The 17,100-nt window shown below is 42.4% G+C and overlaps 1 pseudogene; it reads left to right on the top strand.

Annotated features, from left to right (window-relative positions):
* The first annotated feature begins 13,529 nt into the window (after window positions 1–13,529).
* The window catches only part of LOC115176649 (N-acetylglucosamine-1-phosphodiester alpha-N-acetylglucosaminidase-like), a 34,755-nt pseudogene continuing 31,184 nt past the window's right edge, over window positions 13,530–17,100 (top strand).

Genomic DNA, 17,100 nt, shown 5'->3' with positions numbered 1-17,100 from the left:
TCACCCACTTGGCTGCCAGGCCCACACACTGGGGAGCCAGGCCCAGCCAATCAGAATGAGTTTTTCCCTACAAAAGGGCTTTATTACAGACAAAAATACTCCTCAGCACCCCAACAACCCCTCTCAGACGATCCAACAGGTGAAGAAGTCGGATGTGGAGGTTCTGGGCTGGCGCGGTTACACGTGGTCTGCGATTGTGAGGTTGGTTGGACGTACTGCCAAATTCTCTAAAATGACGTTGAAGGTGGCTTATGGTAGAGAAATTAACATTCAATTATCTGGCTACAGCTCTGGTGGACATTCCTGCAGTCAGCATGCCAATTGAGCGCTCCCTCAAAACTTGAGACATCTGTGGCATTGTGTTGTGTGACAAAACTGCACATTTTAGAGTGGCCTTTTATTGTCCCCAGCACAAGGTGCACCTGTGTAATGATCATGCTGTTTAATCAGCTTCTTGATATGCCACACCTGTCAGGTGGATGGATTACCTTGGCAAATGAGAAATTCTCACTAACAGGTACATAAAGTAATTTGTGCACAACATTTGAGAGAATTAAGCTATGGAACATTTCTGGGATTTTTCATTTCAGCTCATGAAGCATGGGACCAATACTTTACATATTTATATTTTTGTTCAGTGTAGTTAAGAGGATCAGGAGAATGTCACATCCTTGCTCCTCTCTAATCCTTATCCTCCAATGCCTAGATCTTTAAATAAGGAACACACTCTTAATAGAGGTGAGTATAGCCTGGAGGATCGTGTAAGCATTGACAACCATCTAGTACACACAGACATAGCACTAGTAGGTCAGGGATATCCAAGAACACTCAGAAAACATGTTCCAGTACAATTAATTGTACATCTAATTCAGTGCACCTGAATGTTTCACACTTTTATAAGGATCATATTCCTTTGTCTCCAGCAGCTGATTCTGACCCTGGCTAGGAATTAGAGCATAGAGCCAGGCAAGGAATTAGAGCACAATGATAGTGCACTGATTATCATCTGAACTACTTTGACTGATCATGAACACACACAACAGGTTAAATTGTAGTCCAAAAAACATGGTGTGTAGAGACTAGAGTCTGTTTAATGGGAGTGTGTACTCTGGTGACTACAAGGAAAAAACACCTCTGGGCAAGTTCCAAAAAACTAATTGAGAGCAAAGGGAGAAACAAACATTCTTCTCAGCTAGAGTGGCCTCAAGGAGATTTATTTCAATCCCAGCTTTATCCTCTACACCCGTCATACTTAACTCTGAACCTTGAAGCCAGTTCCACTGCATTTATTAATTTTCCCCCTCTAATCAGGGACTGATTTAGACCTGCAATTAAATATCAGGTAGAACAGAAAACCAGCAGGAAGTGAATACCTTTGCTCTAGACTCTTTGTCTCTCCAGGTAGCAACTAATGGACATTTAGGGAATTTTCACAAAGTACCTTTTTTACCAAAGCCATGTTTTTTTATTTTCTAAAACCCTTGTGTTTTTTAATCTCATCTCCATGATAAGTGATAAGACTTCTCAAATTTTCTCTTTTTGACGTTCCACATATGTTTTGGGCCCTGTTGTTGTTCATGGTTCTCTCCTATCACTGTTAATTGCTTTCTTACTTGGTTCAGATTCCCATTAGAAAATGTCAGGTGTCCAAGGCAATTTATTAACATCGCTCTAGCTTCATTTCCCCCCTGTGCTCGCCTGGACGTGGGTCACTCAGCATTGTCTAGTCTCTCTGCTAATGGGAATCTCAGCAGGGATAACTCCTGTGCATCGCCACCCCTACCAGGGTTCATATCACAGAGCTGTCGTACCCCCCGACAGGTGGCTCATGCCCCTATACTGTCGTGCACCCCATTACACTTCCGTCCCTGTCTGAAACAGGTGAGCCTGTCTGCGTTGGTGTGTCTCCCTGTGTCATCTCCAGACTGTCTCCCTGGCTTGTTGTCGAGGAAGTGCTCCTCTCAGTGACTGAGGCTGTGATGGAATGGCTGACGCAGCCTAATTTACCTGAAACGTGTCAGTGCTACTGCCCTGATTGAAAGGTAGCTGTGTTTGCCAACTGGAGCAAATAGGACAAGGGAGGGCAATGCTCAAGGAACACATATTGTGAATTAAATGTTTTTTCTATGAATTGTATGGAATTTGAGACCCTTTTCCAGGATTTTCATAGTTTATATTGTTCAATGGGAAACACTCCCATGAAATACTAGCTCAGTTCAACTTTCTGATGACGAGGTACACCCTGCTGAAAAAAACAGCCTACATTTCAAGCTGGTTCATGCTGGGTTAAGCTGGTATATCTGGTCTGACCAGCATGGTCTAGCCCAGGGATGGGCAACTGGCCCCCCTTTTGTAGGCCCGCGGATCTATTTCCACACAATGTTAATAAAAAATAAAAAAAGGGTCTCAACTTAGAGTTAGAATAGTAGAATACACAGGGTGCAATTTCTACATTTGAATGTGCGTCAGCAGTTTTTCTCTTATGTCAGTCACTGACAGTCACTCACTGACAGTCACTCAATTAGCCCATGTCAGCTAACATGTTTTAAATGAGTAAGTTAGTCTAGCCAACTATCTAAACCTGTAGTAATCATGGTCGAATTATTGATCGGGGGGGCCGCCATTGATTTTGTTAGCGAAACAACATTTCACATAGGTCCCCCAAAAGGCTGCATGTGTGAGTATGGATGTGGGTATGCAGACCCGCGAGCCACTGCTGCCCCTCATGAGTTCAGATTTTTGGTGGCCCCCACCCCCATCAAAGTTGCCCATCCCTTGTCTGGTTAGTCTGGCCGACTAGCTGCTCAAGCTGATGATGCTGGTGAGCAGCTCATGCTGGTGATGCTGGTTACCAGTTTATGCTGGTGATACTGGTATGCTGGTGACCAAGCTGGTGCATGTACATTGATTCATTAATCTTATGCTGCACAAAGATAAAATAAAACAATTCTAAACTAATCCAATCTGTTAGTTGGACTTACTGCACCTGTTACTGACATGGTTGTTCCAGTTTAGATTGTTTAGGTAGTCTCATTTATTCATCTTTTTACCCTGGCAGTCATTCTGATTGCAGATTGTGGGTGAATAAAAGTTCCAATTGTTGGATATACCCACTCTGGCTGGATTCCAATATGGATTAAACATTGCTTTGCAAACCAGCATAACATGACTGGCAGACCTGAGGTAGCCACTGTATTATATACACTGAGTGTCCAAAACATTAAGAACTCATGCTCTTTCCATGACATAAACTGACCAGGTGAATCCAGGTGAAAGCTATGATCCCTTATTAATGTCACCTGTGTCCAAAACACAACAAAGACTAGCCAACAGCAAAAACACAGTGAAGGCTGATGACCAGCCTATGCTATTTTCTTTCAGCAGGGCATAAACACAGCCAGCACTGAGAAATATGACTACACAAGGATGACAACATAGTGAAAACAAACTTGCCTCAGAGCTACACAATACAGCCAATTACCACTGTTCTAAACCATGCTTAGCGATTGTTCTCAATCTGTCACTCAAAACCAAACCCACGTCTTCAATCCACCTTCCCAAAGCCCCACTCCTACACACCCTCAAGAGCTTGATCGAGCAGAGCTAGACTTAGCTGGGGAATAGGGGAAGCTAGAGCGGCAGCGCTGGTCTTCCGGAGAGAAATGGGTGCATGTCATGGTCAAAGCCAATTAATCCAACTCTGACTTGACTCACTTGGTGCTGTCTATTGAAGGCCCAGCGATGGAAATAAGTGCCCTTGCTTTGTTTGTCTCTGTGTCATGCCCTTAACAATCTATTCCTACTTGTCTCTCTCCCTCTCTCTCTTATTACACTCAATATTGCTTGTTTGATCTCCCATCTCCATCTGTTTCTCTGTCCTGCCTTCCCATTGCTCCTTTTCAGACTGAATTGGAGATAAGGCAATATTGACTGTTGCATCTGGTGAGATGGGCATGATGCCGGCTGCATGTCTTCCTCTGTTTATGGAGCTTTGCAGAGCTGGTACCTGAGTCATAAGTGGTAACCCTGGATTAGGGATTATTACCACTAAACTACACACACTATGGCATGAGTGTCACGTCCTGACCATAGAAAGCTGTTATTTTCTATGGTAGAGTAGGTCAGGGCGTGACGGGGGGTTTTCTAGATCAGATTTTCTATGTTGTTATCTATGTTATGTTCTAGTTTTGTATTTCAATGTTGGGTTTTGTTTGGGATGATCTCCAATTAGAGGCAGCTGATCATCGTTGTCTCTAATTGGAGATCATACTTAAGTAGGTGTTTTTCCCACCTGGTTTTGTGGGAGATTGATTTTGAGTAAGTGTATGTTAACGCTTCGTCACAGTTTGTTGTTTTTTGTGCATTCAGTTTATTTTGTATGTATTGCATAGTTTCACAGTTCAATAAAATATGTGGAATGATAATTACGCTGCACTTTGGTCCGCTTCATCCTACGACAACCGTGACAGAATCTCCCACCACAATATGACCAAGCAGTGTGGTATGGACCAGTGGACTTTTGAGGAGATAAGGAGTATATCCAGGGCTTTGGAGGAATTAGGGGCGGGAGAAAAGTGCCTCCCATGGGAACAGGTGGAGGCAGCGAGACCACGGCAACAAGGGAAGCATGAGAGGCAGCCCACAATTTTTTTGGGGGGGGCACACGGGGAGATTGGCAGAGTCAGGTTGGAGACCTGAGCCAACTCCTCATGCTTACCGTGAGGTGCGTGTCACCAGTCTGGCACCACCTGTGCCAGCCCCACGCAACAGGTCTCTAGTGTGCCTGCCCAGTCCGGTGTGTCCTGTTCCTGCTCCTCACACTCGTTCCGAGGTGCGTGTCACCAGTCTGGCGCCACCTGTGCCAGCCCTACGCATCAGGCCTCCAGTGTGCCTTCCCAGTCCGGAGCTTCCGGCGACAGTTCCCAGTCCGGACCCTCCTGAGACGGCCGGCAGTCCGGACCCTCCAGCGGTGGTCTGCAGTACAGAGCCTCTGGCGACGATCTACAGTCCGGTTCCTCCACTGACGATCCACGGTCCGGTGGCACAAAAGCAGAGGGATCAGCGGCCGGAGCGGGGGTTACGCCCCGAACCGGAGCCGCCTCCTCTGTTGGAGGATCCGCGGGATGAGAAGGTTCTTCGTACTGCACCAGAGCTGCCATAGACATTAGTCACCCACCCTAACCCTCCTTTTTTTGTTTTAGGTACGTTCGGAGTCCGCACCTTTGGGGGGGGGGGGGGTACTGTCACGTCCTGACCATAGAAAGCTTGTATTTTCTATGGTAGAGTAGGTCAGGGCGTGACAGGTTTTTTTTTTTTTCTAGTTTAGATTTTCTATGTTGGGTTTTGTTTGGGATGATCTTGTAACGCCCTGGCCATAGAGTTACATTGGGTGGGCGTTCTATGTTCTGTTTCTATGTTTTTGTATTTCTTTGTTTTGGGCCGTGTATGGCTCCCAATCAGGCACAGCTGAAGTTCGTTGTTGTTGTTGATTGGGAGTCACACATAAGTGCATGTTTTTCCATTGGGGTTTGGTGGGTAATTGTTTTCTGTTTCTGTCATTGTGTTTCACCTGACAGGACTGTTTGGCTGTCGGTTTTTCTTGTTTTGTTTGTATAGTGTTCTTTCTTAATTAAATATGATGAACACTAACTCCGCTGCGTTTTGGTCCACTTTCTCTCACGACAGTCGTTACAGATCTCCAATTAGAGGCAGCTGGTCATCGTTGTGTCTAATTGGAGATCATACTTAAGTAGATGTTTTTCCCACCTGGGTTTGTGGGGGATTGATTTTGAGTAAGTGTATGTTAACTCTGCATCACTTTTTTTTTCATTCAGTTTATTTTGTATGTATTGCGTAGTTTCACAGTTCAATAAAATATGTGGAATGATAATCACGCTGCACTTTGGTCCACTTCATCCTACGACAACCGTGACAATGAGATTATTTTGTTTTTCTGTGTCTACTTCTGCCCGAACAGAGCTAAAGCCAAATGTCCATGTTACAGACTGCTTAGACAATCACGTTTAATCAGTGTGCAGTATTGTATGATTTTAGTCAGCCAAACACTAACCTCTGTCCTTCTACTGGTTTTCATCTAACAGGGTCAGACCTAGTTAGGGCTAGGCACCTTTTTTCTCCACTTCCATCCTGTCAATGACGTGCCCAAAGTAAACTGCCTGTAGCTCAGGCCCTGAAGCCAGGATATGCATATAATTGGTACCATTGGAAAGAAAACACTTTGAAGTTTAGAAATGTTAAAATAATGTAGGAGAATATAATATGGTAGGAGAAAAAACAACTAGATTGTAATATCTTTGGTGAGACCTCTTAGAAATGCAAGAGTAAGAGACAGTACTGTGCAGCTGTCTTCATCAACCTGGCCAAGGCTTTCGACTCTGTCAATCACCGTATTCTTATCGGCAGACTCAACAGCAGTGGTTTCTCAAATGACTGCCTCGCCTGGTTCACCAACTACTTCTCAGACAGAGTTCAGTGTGTCAAATTGGAGGGCCTTTTGTCCGGACCTCTGGCAGTCTCTATGGGGCTACCACAGGGTTAAATTTCCGGGCCGACCCTTTTCTCTGTATATATCAATGTCACTCTTGCTGCGAGTGATTCCTTGATCCACCTCTACGCAGACGACACCATTCTGTATACATCTGGCCCTTCTTTGGACACTGTGTTAACAAACCTCCAAACGAGCTTCAATGCCATACAACACTCCTTCCGTGGTCTCCAACTGCTCTTAAACGCTAGTAAAACTAAATGCATGCTCTTCAACCGATCGCTGCCCGCACCCGCCTGCCCGACGAGCATCACTACTCTGGACGGTTCTGACTTAGAATATGTGGACAACTACAAATACTTAGGTGTCTGGTTAGACTGTAAGCTCTCTTTCCAAACTCACATTAAGCATCTCCAATCCAAAATTCAATCTAGAATTGGTTTCCTATTTCGCAACAAAGCCTCCTTCACTCACGCTGCCAAACACCCTCGTAAAACTGACCATCCTACCAATCCATCGACTTCGGCGATGTCATTTACAAAATAGCCTCCTACACTCTACTCAGCAAACTGAATGCAGTCCATCACAGTGCCCTCCGTTTTGTCACCAAAGCCCCATATACCACCCACCACTGCGACCTGTATGCTCTCGTCGGCTGGCCCTCGCTACATATTCGTCGCCAGACCCACTGGCTCCAGGTCATCTATAAGTCTTTGCTAGGTAAAGCTCTGCCTTATCTCAGCTCACTGGTCACCATAACAACACCCACCCGTAGCACACGCTCCAGCAGGTATATCTCACTGGTCATCGCCAAAGCCAACAACTCCTTTGGCCGCCTTTCCTTGCAGTTCTCTGCTGCCAATGACTGGAACGAATTGCAAAAATTGCTGAAGTTGGAGACATATCTCCCTCACTAACTTTAAGCATCAGCTATCTGAGCAGCTAACCGATCGCTGCAGCTGTACACAGCCCATCTGTAAAAAGCCCATCCAACTACCTACCTCATCCCCATATTGTTTTTATTGACTTTTTTTGCTCTTTTGCACACCAGTATTTCTACTTGCACATCATCATCTGCACATCTATCACTCCAGTGTTAATTTGCTAAATTGTAATCACTTTGCTACTATGGCCTGTTTATTGCCTTACCTCCTTACTCCATTTGCACACACTGTAAACAGATTTTTATATTGTTATTGACTGTACTTTTGTTTATCCCATGTGTAACTCTGTGTTGTTTTTTGTTGCACTGCTTTGCTTTATCTTGGCCAGGTCGCAGTTGTAAATGAGAACTTGTTCTCAACTAGCCTACCTGGTTAAATAAAGGTGAAATAAAATAAATTATAAAAAGGTCATATTGAAAATTTGCTCCCTGGATGCAATTCCTATGCCTTCCACATGGTGTCAGCAGTCTATGTTCAAGGTTTAAGGCTTGTAACTTCAAAAACGAATAAGAAATATCAGTTTTAGCATAAGGACACAGTCTTTTAAATTCGTGTTTGCGCGCCATGAAGACATTACGCACCTGCTAAAATCGGTTTCCTATTGAACATACTTCTTTCCGTAAGAAATATTATAGTTTGATTACATTTTAGGGTATCTGAGGAGTAAATTGAAAGGTATTTTGACTTGTTGAAACAAAGTTTAGGGGTAGATTTTCGGATTCCTTTCTCTGCAAGTTGAACGAGTGGGTTACTCAAATCGATGGCACCAACTAAACAGACTTTTTGAGATATAAAGGATTTTAACTAACAAAACGACACTACATGTTATAGCTGGGACCCTTTTGGATGACAAATCAGAGGAAGATTTTCAAAAAGTAAGTTCATATTTAAACATTATATGCGAATTTATGAAACCTGTGCCAGTGGAAAAATATTTTGATGTGGGGCGCCATCCTCAAACAATCCCATGGCATGTTTTCGTTGTAATAGCTACTGTAAATCGGACAGTGCAGTTAGATTAACAAGAATTTAAGCATCCTGCCGATATAAGGCACTTATATGTACATACATTTTTAAAATCCATAATATTTATGATTATTTATTTGTATTGCGCGCCCTCCAGTTTCACCGGAAGTTGTCCCGCTAGCAGGACTCTTATCCCTAAGAAGTTTTTGCCTAGTTAAATAACAGTACAAAAAAAAAAAATGGAGATTGGCCAACTCTATAACAATAGCCTAGAATATTATTTGTTTGTACTACATTATTATTATTTTTTCATATTATCAAATATTAGGGTTGCAAGACTTAATTTATGAAATCCACTTTATAAATAATAGCATCTGTATTTACTATTCCAGCTGCTGTCAATACTAAATATGACGTCATCGCTTTACTCTTAGTGACAGCTCGATGCGAGACATTACAGCGCGTGTCCTGTCCTGGAGTCAAATCTGTTTACCACAGATGTTCTTGCTGTAACATGCATTTGAAGAGGAGGATAGTCATCATTATTACAGGTCTGTTTCTCATATAGACCAATCATGCTGCCGGAGGGAACGGAGCCGACGAACTGTACTCTGTGTTGCTGTGCTCTGACCAACAAGATTTTGATGGTCGTTTTTATGGTCATCTTGATTTTTGCTATCTTGTTCGGCAACTCGGTGACTTTAGCCGTACTGTGCGGGACTAAGCACTTTCATACGCCCCAGGGATATCTGAAAGCGTCGCTAGCGGTGGCTGACTTGGCGGTAGGGATATTTGTGGTGCCAGTCTCTGTTTACGCAGAGGTGTCGCTTCTGTTTAACAACTCCGCGCCAGAATGGATCGTGAACAATTCACAAGCAACGACTTTTCACCCGTGTTATTTAATTGGCCCCATTTTCGCTGGCTGCACCTTTGTATCCATTACGACTATATTTTTCCTTACTATCGAACGGAGCATCGCAGTTTTGAGACCGTTGCACAAGGAATCAGTCATTACGCGCAAACGGACCACTATCCTCATACTCTTCTCATGGGTGGGAAGTTTCTTTCTGGCAGTGTCTCCGATGATTTTCAGCAGTGAAATTGCCCTCGAATATAACCTTTGTAGTAGAATGTGCAATTACGCACTAGGCACCATCGACACGTTTCCTTCCCAGGCATGGAACATTCTCCTGCTCTTTCCCGCGTTTGATTTCACACTCCTTGGTGGAACCGTGGTGATAAATATAATTTCATTGTCTAGCATACGCCAGAACTCAAAGCAGAGAAAACATCTGGCTGAAAGCGAATGCCAAAGCGGCTCCAAACCCACTTTCTCAGATATCAAGGCTGCCAAAACAATAGGGTCCTTAACGCTGGCTTTTACGGCATCCTTCACCCCCATTGCTGTCTTTGTCGTGGGAAATGTTCTTGGAAACGAATGGTGCAACTTTTCGCTTTTTGCTTTTTGGATACTGACTACGAATAGCTGTTGGAACGTTATAATATACAGCGTGAGAGACCAGAAGTTTAGGTTGCGCGCGCACAAGCTTTTGATTCCTTCCCAAATCAATCATGTCACCAAGACCTCAAAAACTGTGGACATTTTGTCTTAATCTTATTTTGACATATTTGTGCATATCGAAATGACGGACTTATGATAAAGGTACCAAAGACAATGTAACAACGAAAGAAAAGCAGCCTACAGAGAAATGCTAGGCTATGGTATCTCTGTGATCGATGCTTTACGCACACACATGTTCGAACAGTGATCATCAACAAGGTTCAGCCGCAGGCAGATTTTTTCTTGAACGTATGGTTAATTGAACATAATTACAAATAATAATAAATAATAATAAACCGGTGCGCCTGGCAACAACTACCATAACCCGTTCAAAGGCACTTACATTTTTTGTCTTGCCCATTCACCCTCTGAATGGCACACATACACAATCCATGTCTCAATTGTCTCAAGGCTTAAAAATAATTCTTTATCTAGTCCCCTCCCCTTCATGTACACTGATTGAAGTGGATTTAATACAGTGACATCAATAAGCTATCATAGCTTTCACCTAGATTTACCTGGTCTGTCTATGTCATGGAAAGATGTGTTCTTAATGTTTTGTCTACTCAGTGTATATTTCTCCGATTTTTGGGGAAAACTTTGGAACAGATTTCAAAAATTAAAATCACTTGGAGCTGATTTGCTGGTGTTTTCCCAGTCTTTTATGTCCAACAATAAAAAATAAAATTACATCATAAAAGCGTAACACGTTTTCAAATATGATGGTATAGCAGCTTTGTCTTATTTAAGCTGTCATGTTCAGTGCACACTTAGCCATTTTGTGAAATGATTGTTTTCAGTCCGCAATACTTGTCTGCGTGTAAACTGTGTGTACTACAATTGCTCAAATATGCGGTATTATTGACACAATGTGTTCTCTGACTATGAAAAATAAATGTATTTTTGTTACAAATACAATTTAGGGACCCTGTTCAGATGGGTGGAAGTTGAACTTTCTATTAACACCATAATCACAGACGGGAGCTACACCTCAACTCACTCTGATAGGCTACTTTGGGGTAGAGCGGCGTGTGACGGCGCAGAGGGTCAATCTCACCATTAGCAAGAACATGGCAGCATATGTATTTGCTTTGTGCAGCCATTATAATAGTTGGATATTAAAATGGTAGCCTAAAATGAATGAATATGATGAAGAAGATGTGTAATGCATCTGTCCTGTTGTAGGTGTCCTATAGGCAAGCCGAAGTGTCCATCATTGTCACTCTGATTACGCACACACCCACTCGTACAGCACGTGCGCACGCGCGCGCACGCACGCACATACACACAGGGAGCAAATATTCAAACGTTGCCAGTGGTAATCTTGAGCAGATTTGGGATTTTTGTAAACCTGTCTTTAATTTAATTTTGGGGATTATGGCTCGGCGGAGCTGCAATCATGAGTTTCTTCTCTGATATCCAGGCTTGCGCTTGCCACTCTGTCGCGGCGGCTGACCATTCACATGAGAGCCATCGCACAATTTAAAATGCTCGTCGCCCCCACTAGTGCGCTAGCTGTGCACTTAAAGGTCTCTCCTCATTTCACTTCATAGATCTAGTAGCGTGTGTGCACTTAGGTGGAAACTTTTTTGGGGAGAAACGCGCGCCTTTTGTAACATGACGCTCTAGCACAGGGGTGCATGGGAAAACTTTGTGGCTCCAAGGCCACGTCGGGATTTTGAAATTCAAAGGAGGGATGTATTTTTTGGGGATCAATTGTTTGTTAAAATCAATTTGCGGGCCTCCCGAGTAGTGCAGCGGTCTAAGGCATCAATACAGACCCGGGTTCGATCCCAGGCTGTGCCACAGCTGGCCGTGACTGGGATACCCATGAGGCGGCACACAGTTGGCCTAGCATCATCCAGGTTAGGAGACGGTTTGGAAGGCTGAGATTTCCTTGTCCCATGCTGCTCTTGCGACTCCTGTGGCGGGCGGGGCGCTTGCACACTGACATGATCGCCAGGTGTACGGTGTTTCCTCCAACACATTGCTGCGGCTGGCTTCCGGGTTAAGCAGGCATTGTGTCAAGAAGCAGTGCGGCTTGGCTGGGTCGTGTTTCGGAGCACGCACGGCTCTCAACCTTGGAGTTGCAGCGATGGGACAAGACTGTAAAAAAAAGGGTAGAAAGAAAATTATACATATATATATTTTCTTAATGTTTCGTGGGCCGGATTGAAGTGCCCGACGGGCCAGATACAGCCCGAGGGCCGTACTTTGCCCCCGCTATATATGTTTCTAGACCCCCGAATAGCAACATAGACAAGGTGGCGATAGCAGAGATTTTGTTGTCCGTCTTCCCATTTGTGGCAAAAACTAAGAATCATCATATTGAAAACATCATCACCACTGATAGCTAATTTAAAAGAAAACCAACTGCAAATGAGAATAATAGCTATTGTAAGGAAAGTTTAGGTTTGCTAATATGACATTTGTGTCAGCTTCCCCTCTCTTTAGACCCATTTTAAACAAAGACAGGCTATTTATTAATTGTTTGTACTACACCTGGAGTACGGAGGAAAGCCCTGGAAAGTGTGCCAGTCATGTTTCTGTGCAGATGGTTTTTATCCCCTACCAAGGTTGTCTGCTTAGCCCCTTCTAAGGCCATGAGACCAATATATACTGAACACAAATATAAAGGCAACATGTAAAGTGTTGTTCCCATGTTTCTTGAGCTGAAGTAAAATATCCATCTCAGATGTTGTGCACAAATTTGTTTACATCCTTGTTAGTGAGCATTTTTATTTTGGCAAGATAATCCATCCACTTTACAGGTGTGGCATATCAAGAAGGTGATTAAACAGCATGATCATTAAACAGGTGCACCTTGTGCTGGGGACAATAAAAGGCCGCTCTAAAATGTGCAGTTTTGTCGCACAACACAATGCCACAGATGTCTCAAGTTTTGAGGGAGCGTGCAATTGGCATGCTGACTGCAGTAATGTCCACCAGAGCTGTTGCTAGATAATTTAATGTTAATTTCTCTGTCTAGGATCTTTTATTTCACCTCATGAAATATGGGAACAACACTTCACATGTTGCCCTTATATTTTTGGTTACAATGTCGTTTTAGAGAATTTGTGCACAACATTTGAGATACATTTTTGTGTGTATGGAACATTTCTGAGATCTTTTATTTCAACTCATGAAACATGGGAACAACACTTTACATGCTGCCTTTATATTTTTGGTTACAACGTTGTTTTAGAGAATTTGGCAGTACGTCCAGTCGGCCTCACATCCGCTGATCACGTATAACCACGCCAGCTCAGAACCTCCACATCTGGTTTCTTCACCTGCGGGATCGTCTGAGATCAGCCATCCAGACAGCTGATGAAACTGAGGAGTATTTCTGTCTGTAATAAAGCCCTTTTGTGGGGAAAAATTCTGATTGGCTGGGCTTGGCTCCCCAGTGGGTGCGCCCCTGCCCAGTCATTTAAAATCTATAGATTAGGGCCAAATGTATGTATTTCAATTGACAGATTACCTTATTTGAACTTCAACTATGTAAAATCATTGAAATCGTTGCGTTTATATTTTTGTTCAGTATACTGTATATCCTCTTTCTTCTCAGAATTACAATGTTACTAAGGCATCTGGACCAATGGTGAAGTTGACAAAGAGAGAGAGAGACTGCAATACATGTACAGACACATGGTGAGGTTGACATTTGTACATCACCACAGAGAGAGAGAGTGACTGCACTCTACCAACTGAGCCACACACACACACACACACACACACACACACACACACACACACACACATTGAAGTTACCTACAATCCTCTTCAGAGAGACACAATAGTTCTATTGAAATAACCTATGATTGTGGGTCCCTCAGTAGCTAACAGGCAACACGGCGCTGACATACCTCAGACTTTTGGCATTATTCATTTTGTTGTTTACATGAAAATGCTCATGTTTACTTTACTTCAATAAATAGCTTTTAAAATGTAAAGTGCAAAACAAATGATGGGAAGAATGATCCTTTCTTCAGCTGAGTGAATAAGACTGACCTTAATCTAAGAGAGTCCAAAGGCATTTGTCTTCCCTCTCTCATGTCATTATTTTGTTTTCCCACTCTTCCTTCATTATCCATGGCTATAACCGGCCTAACTAACTAGCCTAACCACCATGAGCTTCATGCTGATGATACTGGAAAAATAACAACGAATCGGTTATCAAGCAGTAGCCTCTAAAGTGATTATAGCAGGCCTTTCTGTCAAGCACTTTCACAGCCTATCACATACAGTGTTACAATGGGGTGAAGTCCACTTTGACAACAATTATGTGAAAAGTAGGCTTACTGGGTGACAAAAATAAATAAGCAGAACGCAGATCATTTTCATTACACTCATAACCTCAGAGCAAATGAAAGGAGCACATCCAGTCAGAGGGTATTTCCATTTTTTCATTTGACACTCCTAAATGACAAAACACTATCAGCATTTCAAGGGACTTAGTATATGTGTCCAGTGCTTATAAAAAACAATGTACTATATTTTCCCATGTTTCTCTCTATTTACTAACGTAATTTGCCTCTAGATATGAAAATCTGAGAAGCAAGATGCCATGACTAAGGGGTGTAAGTTGATGTTTCTGTCTTTCTCAGCAAGTTGTTATGAAATTTGAATGACACTGATTCGGTTGCCGCTTTTTTGATGTGTTTGATTTAGCATGCACTCTCCTTCAGCGTTAATTACAGTATATTCAGCAGACGGTTGTTGTGATTGTCGTTTCTATCTTGTAGGCGACATCAAGTCCATAATGTTAACCAAGTGTTTCCAACCAGTAAACCACACAACAGTAGAACTTCATGAAATACACAAGTTCTCTGAATAAACCCATTCAACCTTGCGGTTCTTATGTAACATCACAGTAATAACATAGAATAACATCTACAGTAGGTTGCCATGGAAAATAATAGAAGAGGAGAAGTTGCTTTAAGAAGTACATCAAATCTATGGCTAAAAGGATTGTAGTGTTATTTTCTGTGCATGTGGGAGGGCTTTTCAGGTGGATTAAGAGTTCGTCCTTTACAGCTCCTCAGTAAACATCTATTGTGGGGGAACCAGGGAGTATTAAGTACCTCCCAGAGATACATTTTGTAATCTCCATAAAAACCAAAGGGCTTATTGAATCGAAACCCGGAACACTGTGTCCAGCAGGATAAGTCAGAAATATAATTCTTAAGCTACATAACATAGGATTTATGTATTCATCAAAATACTGTTTACAGAAGGAGACCAGATGTTTTAAACTGCATTCATGTAGTTTAACCCTGCTGAGGGAATGTGGCAGTAAAAAGGTCTTCAATCTGAAGTTGGCATGAACGTATCTAGGAAGACTCTGGATCTATCACGAAAATTCCAATTAGTTAACCAATCTGCCCCCACGCACACAGGGCAGAAGCCATTGTGCATCTTTTCAAGTTGGTAAGCATCAGGAGCCTCCCTAATCACCCACCACTTCCTTTGAAGAAGTTGAACAGAACAGCATGAGTTGTTTACTTGTTACTCCTCCTAACCCCTTGTTCTTCACACTTTATGTGATAATGTTTCCTATCAGACACTTTCTCAACTTTGTTTTCAGCAGTCACAATGGATCCCACAGAATTAGATAACTGTCTATGTTTCTGGGTGTGACTGGGCATAATATTAATATACAGAGGTGTCATGCCCATAGGGGGCACAGGAGTACCTCAGATTTGTCCTGTTTTAATATTTTAAATTTTTTTAAGTGTTGTTTTTCTGTAATACTACTAGCTACCTAGCATTTTATGAAGTTGGCTTTAGGTTTCCATTTTGGGCTAGCTATCTGCCAACCTCATAACTAGCTACCAAGAAGCCATTTCAGGCTATCAATCAAGTTACAGTAGATAGCTTGTCCAACTACAGATAACTGCCAAAATAAAGGAAACACTAACATAGTGTTTTAATAGGGTGTTGGGCCACCAGAACAGCTTCAGTGCACTTTGGCATAGATTCTACAAGTGTCTGGAACTTTATTGGAGGAATGCGACACCATTGTTCCCTGAGAAATTCCATAATTTGGTGTTTTGTTGATGGTGGTGGAAAACGCTGTCTCAGGCGCCGCTCCAGAATCTCCCTTAAGTGTTCAATTGGGTTGAGATCTTGTGACTGAGACCACCATGGCATACGGTTTACATTGTTTTCATGCTCATCAAACCATTCAGTGACCATTTGTGCCCTGTGGATCGGGACATTGTCATCCTATGGGTGCAGAGCCATGGTAGCCAAAATAACAGCAAAAATAATGGCCTGCCCAGTATTTTTATGCATGACCCTAAGCATGATGGGATGTTAATTACTTAATTAACTCAGGAACCACACATGTGGAAGCACCTGCTTTCAATATATTTTGTAACCCTCATTTACTCAAGTGTTTCCATTATTTTGGCAGTTACCTGTATTTTGGCTGGCATACCTGCTGGGAAGGTTGGTAGACTTTAGAAAATAAAGCAATTACTGTACTGGATAAGACTCACATTCCTTTCAATCTTTTACCCAGATTTTATCAGAGATGCAGAGAAGCATATTAAGTGTCTTAAAAAAAAGAAACACCAGTCAGTAGGATACAGACAGCTCAACAGATAAATGTCAAATGGTGGTCACACCAGATACTGACTGGTTTCTGATCCACGCCCCAACCTTTTTTTTTTCTTTTACAGTATCTGTGACCAACCGATGCATATCTGTATTCCCAGTCATCTAAAATCCATAGATTAGGGCCTAATGAATTTATATGAACTGTAACTCTGTAAAACAATTTTAATTGTTGCATGTTGCATTTATATTTTTGTTTATTACGGAATGGATCGAGAGCTTGGATGGACCTATTTCCTGCAATATGGAATTAATAGGCTTTTGACTAGACAGGGAACCTTGTCAAGTCCCGTAGGGTTCAGCACACAATTTTAATTTAATCGCAATATGTGATGCATCACAGCAATTAATTTAGCTTGACAATCTCGTCAAATGCAATTCTGCATTTAGACACTAAATGGTTATATAAAGGTCAAATTGGCATCATGTTGATGCAATTAAGTTGTACCTCTAGACCACAGGTCAAAACCTCTTTGATTAGTGTGCCTATATTACTTAAA

The sequence above is a fragment of the Salmo trutta genome, chromosome 37, assembly GCF_901001165.1.
Source record: "Salmo trutta chromosome 37, fSalTru1.1, whole genome shotgun sequence".
NCBI lineage: Eukaryota > Metazoa > Chordata > Actinopteri > Salmoniformes > Salmonidae > Salmo > Salmo trutta.
Note: the sequence above shows the minus strand (reverse complement) of the source record. Positions and strands in the feature narration are given on the sequence as shown.